The 9,325-nt window shown below is 36.6% G+C and overlaps 1 protein-coding gene across 4 annotated transcripts in view; it reads right to left on the bottom strand.

Moving 5' to 3' along the window:
* PEAK1 (pseudopodium enriched atypical kinase 1) overlaps nt 1-9,325 on the bottom strand; it is a 151,523-nt gene that overhangs the window by 125,358 nt on the left and 16,840 nt on the right. The window contains exons 3-4 of one of the 4 annotated variants that reach the window (XM_023729843.1): nt 6,853-6,931; nt 5,798-5,878 (exon numbers count right to left, since the gene is read on the bottom strand). The exons of 1 other annotated variant lie outside the window; for it this stretch is intronic. The gene's annotated coding sequence lies outside the window, so the exon portion shown is untranslated. Of the gene's footprint in view, nt 1-5,797; nt 6,932-9,325 lie in introns of all 4 variants that reach the window. 2 more of the 4 variants (XM_023729842.1, XM_023729841.1) reach the window with 2 other exon arrangements.

The following is a 9,325-nucleotide window of genomic DNA, read 5'->3' as shown; positions in this document are numbered from 1 at the left end:
TGAACTGCCAACCTTTTAGTTAGCAGCCAAACTCTTTAACTATTGGGAAACCAATCCCCTTGGTGGGCCACAATTATCTTACTTGCACAGTCCCACCCAATCACCTGGGTGGGAATTACAAGACCATGGTGAGAAAGGCCATACTAAGCAATTCATCACATTGCAGTTCTTTATACAGGAAGGAAAATCTGGGGACCAAAACTGCCAAAGAAAAACTATTGACATCCATATGCTAGTTTTAAGGTATTTTTCATTGCAATTAATAAAAAAAGAATCTCTCTCTCTGTTTCTGTCTCTATACATAAAAATATAATTTACAGAAAGTTACTAAGGTAGAAAAATTTGTTATGCACAGTAGGATCCCTAGTGTGGAGACAGGCAATGTTTCCAAGGAATACCTCCACAACTGGAGAGCAGAAACAGGAAACTCACACAAGCAAAGGCAATGAAATGATTAAATCATTGTGTGTAAAGCTTAGCTTCCCATGCTTATCTGTTCATTTGTTTCTAGGTTATCGTTAAGAATTAACTGTTTTAAGTTCTGCTTAGCTCAACTATAATGTATACATACTTTATTATGAAGTATAGTTTTTCCTTGAATTACTTTGGAAAGCACAAAGCAACCTAAATAGTTACTACTGATGAACACAAGTATACTAAAAGTTCACTGTGCTTACTCCCAATCCAGGAATAAATGAAAACAAGATTAAATCAACTAATAGACCCTAGTATTTGCCACCTCCTTACCTCTTTGTCTCTGCTATATATACTGCTGGAGTCATTACTACCCTGCTGGTGCAGTGGTTAAGCAATCAACCAACAGGTCATCGGCTAGAGCTCACCAGCTGCTCCAGGGGAAAAGATGTGGCGGTCTGCTTCAGCAAAGATTACAGCCTTGGAAACCCCTGTGGGTGAAGTTCCATTCTGTCGTATAGGGTCGCTATGAGTCAGAATCGATTCGATAGCAACTGGTTTGTTTTTTGGGGGGTACCACTTTCACACTGGAGCCCTGATGGCGAAGCGGTTAAAATCTCAGCTGCTAACCAAAAGGTCGGCAGTTCAAATCCACTAGTCACTCCTTGGAAATCCTATGGGGCAGTTCTACTCTGTCCTACAGGGTCGCTATGTATGAGTCAGAATCCACTCGACTGCAGTTGGTATATGGGCACATTCACACTGGGAAATGTTTGCTTCTCCTGCTTAGATTTATTTCATAAATCACTGAATTCTGACTTTTTCACACAATTAGACTTCATCACAAGGATGTAACTTCTCCCATTAATTTAAGAAAACATAGTAAACTTTGGGTTAAGAGTAATAACTGAGTGGAGGCCCAGCCCTGTGACCTTGGACTGATTCAATGTGCTCATCTGTACAATGTTGATTTAATATTTAATATTTAATATTTAACCCACAAGATTGTGGTGAGGCTCATATGAGATAAATGTATCTGAAAGAGATTAGAAATATTTAAAGTGATTTACAAATGTGAAGATCTCAGCTTCTATATCTGTCACATAGAAGAATTCACTTAGGTGATCTCTAAAGACTTCTCATCTCTAGAAGTTTTTTAATATTTACATATTTACATTTGAGCATATAAAAAAATTGACTGACAATGTTATTGTTTTAAGAGAGTAAGGAAATCATTTACTCAACCTTCTCATCTCACAAAATGAGCCTGAAAGCACGTTAGGAGACTTGTAGATCACACAAAAAGCCTCTAGGAAAGTTGGAAAGTTAGATGTAACTCCCACTTCAAAGTTCCTTCTATCAAATGATGCTGTTTGACTAGTCTATGAATTTACAATCTCTCTTCATCACAGGATCATGAAGCTTAAACAATTACCTTCTCAAACTGGTTACAGTGAAAACCTTATTAGGAGGTAAATATTATTTTGGTGTAGATTACTTAACTGCTAATAGTTGAATTAAGGATGTACACAAATCACTTATAGCAAAAGATTAGACCAAGCTGTCCAGATATTTGTTTGGTTTGTGTGATATTCAATTCTAAGTCATGATATAAATTCTACCTAACCCTTTGTGATAAAGTGTTTCAATGCTGCTTTTGTTAGTTACTGGCTATGTGATCTTGCATATGGGATAGCAGCGGAACATTGTTGGATATAGTGCCAGAGGATGAGTTCCTCAGGTTGGAAGGCACTCCAAAGACAACTGAGGAAAAGCTGCCACCTCAGAGTAGAGTCGACCTTAAGGATGTGGACTGAGTCAAGATGTTGGGACCTTCATTTGCTGATGTGGCATAACTCAAAATGAGAAGAAATAGCTGCAAACATCCATTAATAATTGGAACGTGGAATGTATGAAGTATGAATCAAGAAAAATTGGAAGTTGTAAAAAATGAAATAAAATGCTTGAAGATCAATACCCTAGGCATTAGTGAGCTGAAATGGACTGGTATTGGCCATTTTCAGTTGGACAATCATATGGTCTACTATGTCAGGCATGACAAATTAAAGAGAAATGGCGTTACATTCATTGTCAAAAAGAACATTTTAAGATCTATTCTGAAATACAACACTGTCAGTGATAGGATAATATCCACCCGCCGAAAAGAAAGACCAGTTAATACAACTATTACTCAAATTTATGTACCAACCACTAATGCCAAAGATAAAGAAACTGAAGATTTTTACCAACTTCTGCAGTCTGAAATTGATCAAACACACAATCAGGATGTACTGATAATTACTGGTGATTGGAATACAAAAGATGGAAACAAAGAAGAAGGATCAGTAGTTGGAAAATATGGCCTTGGTGACAGAAACAACATGGGAGACTGCATGATAGAATTTTTCAAGACCAATGACTTATTTATTGGAAATAACCTTTTTTCAACAACATAAATGGCAACTATACACATAGATGTTGCTTGATGGAATACACAGGAATCAAATCAACTATATTTGTGGAAAGAGACTGTAGAGAAACTCAGTGTCATCAGTGAGAACAAGACCAGGGGCCAACTGCGGAACAGACCATCAATTGCTCATATGCAAGTTCAAGTTGAAGCTGAAGAAAATTAAAACAAAGTACAACCTTGAGTATATCCGACTTGAATTTAGAGATAATCTCAAAAATAGATTTGACGCACCGAACGCCAATGACCGAAAATCTGATGAGTTGTGGGATGACATCAAGGATATCATACATGAAGAAAGCAAAAGGTCATTAAAAAGACAGGAAAGAAAGAAATAACCAAAATGGATGTCAGAAGAGACTCTGAAACTTGCTCTTGAATGTACAATAGCTAAAAAGAATGGAATAAATGATGAAGTTAAAGAGCTGAACAGAAGATTTCAAAGGGCAGCTCAAGAAGACAAAGTATTATAATGAAATGTGTGAAGACTTGGAGTTAGGAAACCAAAAGGGAAGAATATGCTTAGCATTTCTAAACCAGAAAAAACTGAAGAAAAAATTCAAGCCTCGAGTTGCCGTAGTGAAGGATTCTATGGGCAAAAAATTGAATGACGCAGAAAGCATCAAAAGAAGATGTAAGGAACAGACAGAGTAACTGTACCAAAAACAACTGGTTGACATTCAACCATTTCGGGAGTAGCGTATTATCAAGAACTGATGGTGCTGAAGGAAGAAGTCCAAGCTGTACTCAAGGTACTGGGAAAAACAAAGCTCCGGGAATTGAGAGAATACCAATTAAAATGTTTCAGCAAACGGATGCAACAATGGAAGTGCTCACTTGTCTATGCCAAGAAATTTGGAGGACAGCTACCTGGCCAACTGATGGAAGGAGATCCATATATGTGCCTATTCCAAAGAAAGATGATCCAACAGAATGTGGAAATTATCAAACAATATCATTAATATCACATGCAAGTAAAATTTTGCTGAAAATCATTCAAAAGCGGCTGCAGTAGTACATCAACAGGGAACTGCCAGAAATTCAAGCCAGATTCAGAAGATGACGTGGAATGAGGAATATCCTTGCTGATGTCAGATGGATATTGACTGAAAGCAGAGAATACCAGAAAGATGTTTATTTGTGTTTTATTGACTATGCAAAGGCATTCCACTGTGTGGATCATAACAAATTATGGAAAACATTGCAAAGAATGGGAATTACAGAACATTTAACTCTGCTCATCAGGAACCTGTATATAAACCAAGAGGCAGTCGTTCGAATAGATTAAGGGGATACTGAGTGTTTTAAAATCAGGAAAGGTGTGCATCAGGGTTGTATCCTTTCACCATACTTATTCAGTCTGTATGCTGAGCAAATAATCAGAAAAGCTGAGCTATATGAAGAAGAATGTGGTCTCAGAATTGGAGGAAGAATTCATTAAGAACCTGTGATACGCAGATGACACAACTTTGCTTGCTGAAAATGCAGAGGACTTGAAGCATTTACTGATGAAGATCAAAGTCTTCAGTGTGGATTACATCTTAACATAAAGAAACCAAAAATCCTCACAACTGAACCAATAAGCAACATCATGATAAACGGAGAAAACACTGAAGTTGCCAAGGATTTCATTTTACTTGGATCCACAATCAACGTCCACGGAAGCAGCAGTCAAGAAATCGAACGATATATCACATCAGGCAAATTGGCTGGAAAAGACCTCTTTAAAGTGGTAAAAAGCAAAGATGTCACTTTGAGGACTAAGGTGCACCTGACCCAAGCCTTTGTATTTTCAATCGCCTCATACGCATGTTAAAGCTGGACAATGAATAAGGAAGACTGAAGAAGAATTGATTCATTTGAATTATGGTGTTGGCCGAGAATATTTAATATACCATGGAATGCCAGAAGAACGAACAATTCTCTCTTGGAAGAAGTATAGCCAGAGTACTCCTTACAAGTGAAGATGGCAAGACTTCTTCTGACATACTTTGGACATGTTATCAGGAGGGACCAGTCCCTGGGAAGGACATAATGCTTGATAAAGTAGAGGGTCTGTGAAAGAGAGGAAGACCCTCAGTGAGATGGAATGATAAAGTGGCTGTAACACTGGGCTCAATCAAACATAGCAACCACTGTGAGGATGGCGCAGGACTGGGCAGTGTTTTGTTCTGTTTTTATAGGGTTACTATGAGTCAGAAGTGAACGACAACAACATGTGACCTTGTGCAATTTACTTATTTCTCTTGAGCCTCAGCTCCTTATGTTTAAAACAGGGATGATAGCACCTATATGACACGGTTACTGTGAATTAGAAGAGCTAGCTCATATAAAGACCTTCCAATAGTGTGTGGCACATAATAGTAGTACTAAGTCGCTGTTGAGTCAACTCCAATTCCTGGCTACCCTACGCATGTCCAAGTAATAGGTGCCTCCTAAATTTTAGGAAAGTGGAGAATGTTTTCCCCTCTTTTTACTTCTTCTGAAAGTTTCCTTAAATTAAATACATGTAGTCCCCGTCCTAAACTTTGGTGATCAGCAGTTGCACAACTAAATCTAAAAAAAAAAGAGGGGGTAGACATTGTGACATAATGGAAGGTAAATGGGTTTTAGAACCAAACAGATAGGAGTTTGACTATCTAAAGATTTTTGACCTTGAGCAATTTCAGGAACCTATCAAAGCTTCTTGTTTTAAAACGAGAATATTATCTAGCTTTTTATGATTTTGTCTTTCATACCCAAAGATGTAGCAAATACTTTTAAAAGGGCATGTCTTACTCATCTTTGTCTCCCACAGTAGTATGGCAAGTTTCAAAATGATAAGATTAGCTGCTGGAATAATGCAGGAGATTGATAAAAAGAAATGCAAGACTAGAATAAATGTATTACATTATGGAAAGGAAAAGTACAAACCCAGTTTAACTGGCTCCAATTCTAGGCATTATGTCATTGCTTCCTTTTCTTTCCTTATGAATAGACCTCAGATATTGTTTCCTACAGAAAGATGCAAAGTGAGGAATATCTATTAGTGAAGGGCATTTCAATCACACTTTAAAACTAAGCATTCTTTAATTAACCATAAGACAGAGTCAAACTTTTACTTATTCCATTTAGTGAACTTGTTTTTAAGTGATAAAATGGTGGTTTAGTTGGCTAGTACAATGGAAAACATTACTAATTGTCCAAAAGTTAACAATGTTTAATAGAAATAATTTTGTTCCTCAACTCAAAAATTCTTTTCAAAGAATAGCAACACCTTTGTTAAAGATGACTTAATTACTCATGGATTGCATGAAGCATTGTAGTTCATTATATTAAGCAAAAATATTTCCAGAGCTATAGTTCTTAAACTTTGGGTGAAGTGTGAGTGGTAAGGTATACAACTATGAGAATCTGATGAAAGCTATGAATCTCATCCCCCCAAAAATGCACAGACATATACAATATATTGCATATAATTTTAGATAAGTCATGAAACCTAGCCATATACCTGTAGATCTCTAAAACCTGTTAGTGGATTCCAAGTAAGCTTTGTTGTTGAGTTTTTAAAAACGCGTGGACTTACAGGATTTTAGAACTTTGAGTAATTTAGCAATCACCTAATGCAAACTGCTAAGAGAAAAATGAAGAAATAGGGGCCCAAAGACATGAAAAGAATTAACTAAGGCCTCATTGCACTCAGAAACAGAGAAGTGTTCAACCACCATGCTAATCCACATTAAGACTGACAATCCATAACTTAGTATAAATCAGTGACTTTGGATCAGATTAATTCTCACAATGGAACCAGAATAGTGGAGTTTAAAATAGTGTTTTGGTCTAGACACATAAAAGATCATCTGAGTGGTTTAGAAATTGAATTATGAAGTTATCAAGACCTGTAGAAAAAGATGATGAAGTCACTTAACCTTTTTTACCCTCAGGTTCTTGAAATACAAAATGGAAATAATAAAATCTACCACTTTTACCTTTTCTCTTCAGGGCTTGGTTTTTTGTCCACTTTATACTCTGCCCACTTTCCCTATGCTCCCACCAGGACTGGAGGACCTGCAAATGAACACCTCTAATCATGACCTTTCATCTGAACCTCAGACTCCTGTATCCAGTTGTCTGCTGGATGTTTTTACCTGAATTTACCTCAGGCAAAAACTCAGTTTTGAATAGTTCAAAACTGAGCTGTTCATTTTTTCCTAAAATCTGTTCTTTCTTTAAATTTCCTGTCACAGCGGCACCATAGCCACTTAGCCACTCAAGGCAAAAATGTGGCAATATCTCACATTTCACCATTCAATCTTTAAATCTTATTGATTTCCATTTTAAACACTTTCCAAATCTACATCCTCAACACCATCCCTACTAATAGTATCCAAACTCAGGCCCTCATTATCTCTCAGTATAACCAAATCAATGATCTAATTGCTCTGCCCGCCTCTACTCTTAGTTCACTTCAAACTCATTCATCACACTGTTGCCAAAATGATCGCTCTAAAATGGAAATCTTGCCATATTTTAGACACATTTAGATATACACTATCATCATCAAACCCTTGAATGGCTACCTATCACCCACAACATAAAGTACAAGTTCTTCAGTATGACAGATAAAGTCCTCAATTACCTGGCTTCTGCCTTTCTTTTTACATTCATTTTCTTTCATTCTATACCTTCCACTTCATCACACCATAGCCACACTGAATTACTTGTCAATCCCCTGTATTCTCATGCTGTTCTCTTTGCTTATAACCTTACGCCCCACACCATGCCTGGCAAACTCCTACTCGTTCTTCAAGACTCAAGTCCAGGGTCACCTACTCTTGCTTAGAAGCCTGTCCAGAGCATACCTCCCTACCTCATCAAGCTCATACATCATCATAATAAGTACTCAGGAGATATTTGTTAAATGGAACAAAAATGAAACTAAGTAAGCTAATGACAAAGCAATGTATAATTTATATATATGGAGAAGAAACTAGATAGATTTCAGTAAAGTTCCTTCGGAAAAAAGTCTTGATGTACAGATCTAAGGAGTAACTGTTTACAGATTGTTGAAGATAAGAAAAATATTTGAGTGAATAAAATAGAAATGAGCACATTCAGAGGAGGCTAAGGAGTCACATATGGCAAGGCTGGAAAGAGAGTAAACGGCAAATATGTCCTCATAAGTGTGAACAAGAGGATATAGCCATCCTTATAAATAGGCTTATAGACCACAATTAGTAAATACCTGAAGACTTTCAGTTTTCTCTGAAACTATATGGCACAGCTGCAATTTCCAGACACTACCCTATACTTTCATCAGAGAGATATTAGAGAGGTATTTTCATTTTTCAGTCAATCTCCTGCACTCACATGGCTTGAAGAATGTATCCCCACTTAATTACCACTTAATGAAGAATGTTACATAAAATCCTCAAATTATATTATTTCTCTACATTGCATAATAGTTACTGAAATTGGAATAAGGTAACATAGACTCCCTTTTTCAGTTACGTCAAGGACTAGTCAATCTTACAAAATAATCTTTAATATTAGAACATTAGTTTACCTGAAGTCAGCAGAGGAAAATAAAAATATAGTAAGTTTAATGTTCAATTCGCAGAGAATATCAACTGTAAGCATTCTGCATTCTGAATGCAGTATAGTTAAAGACTATCAGTCCTGAAGCTTAAATAGACTACTCATAGTGCAGGAGAAGAATTGGCCTATGATGTATTCCCATATGAACAGTGAAGATGAAGATCATCTAACCAAGAATAAGGTTAAAAAAAAAAATACTGTCATCCCTTAACCACTTAATGAGATAAAATCTATTGCTTGCAATAAAGACAGAGAACATTTACCCTAGCATCTTAGCCAGAAGACTGCAGAATCAGTCAGAAGAGGGTTAAGTCAGAAGCATAAGCAGCACAAATAAGTGAGCCATCACGAACTGAAGCATCTCTAAATGGTTATCTGTATCATTTTTATTTTACACTCTTAACTACATGGCTATATAAGATACTAACAACCCAAGGCACCTCTTCTATACCAAAGAGAAAGGTGATTAGAAAATATAGATATATGCTAACAGGCACAGGAACATTTTGGAGCGTAAAGCCATTTGCATGGGGTTGTATGTCTTCTTGTCCTTGACTTTGTAAATTACAATTCCCTGCTTTCAGGTCTGCAGACAGCAAAAAAGTGAGATACAAAGCTGAATGTTCATTTTCAACATAAAATTGATGCTACGTCAGAAGTGTATGAGTAATTCTCACTCTCACATAATCCCTGTCATTTTAAAACACCTCTACTGATATGAGCCAACATTCATGAATGAAAGGTTAAAAAATCCTCTTGAGCTATTGTATCCAAGGAAATTGACATATTTGAATGCACAAACCTTAGTCTTCGATTACGAAATCTCCTCACACATAAAAAACACTGTAAAATAACTTTCTTTAA

This window comes from Trichechus manatus, unplaced genomic scaffold (genome assembly GCF_000243295.1).
Source record: "Trichechus manatus latirostris isolate Lorelei unplaced genomic scaffold, TriManLat1.0 scaffold00030, whole genome shotgun sequence".
Lineage (NCBI taxonomy): Eukaryota > Metazoa > Chordata > Mammalia > Sirenia > Trichechidae > Trichechus > Trichechus manatus.
This window is presented reverse-complemented; position numbering and strand designations above follow the sequence as displayed.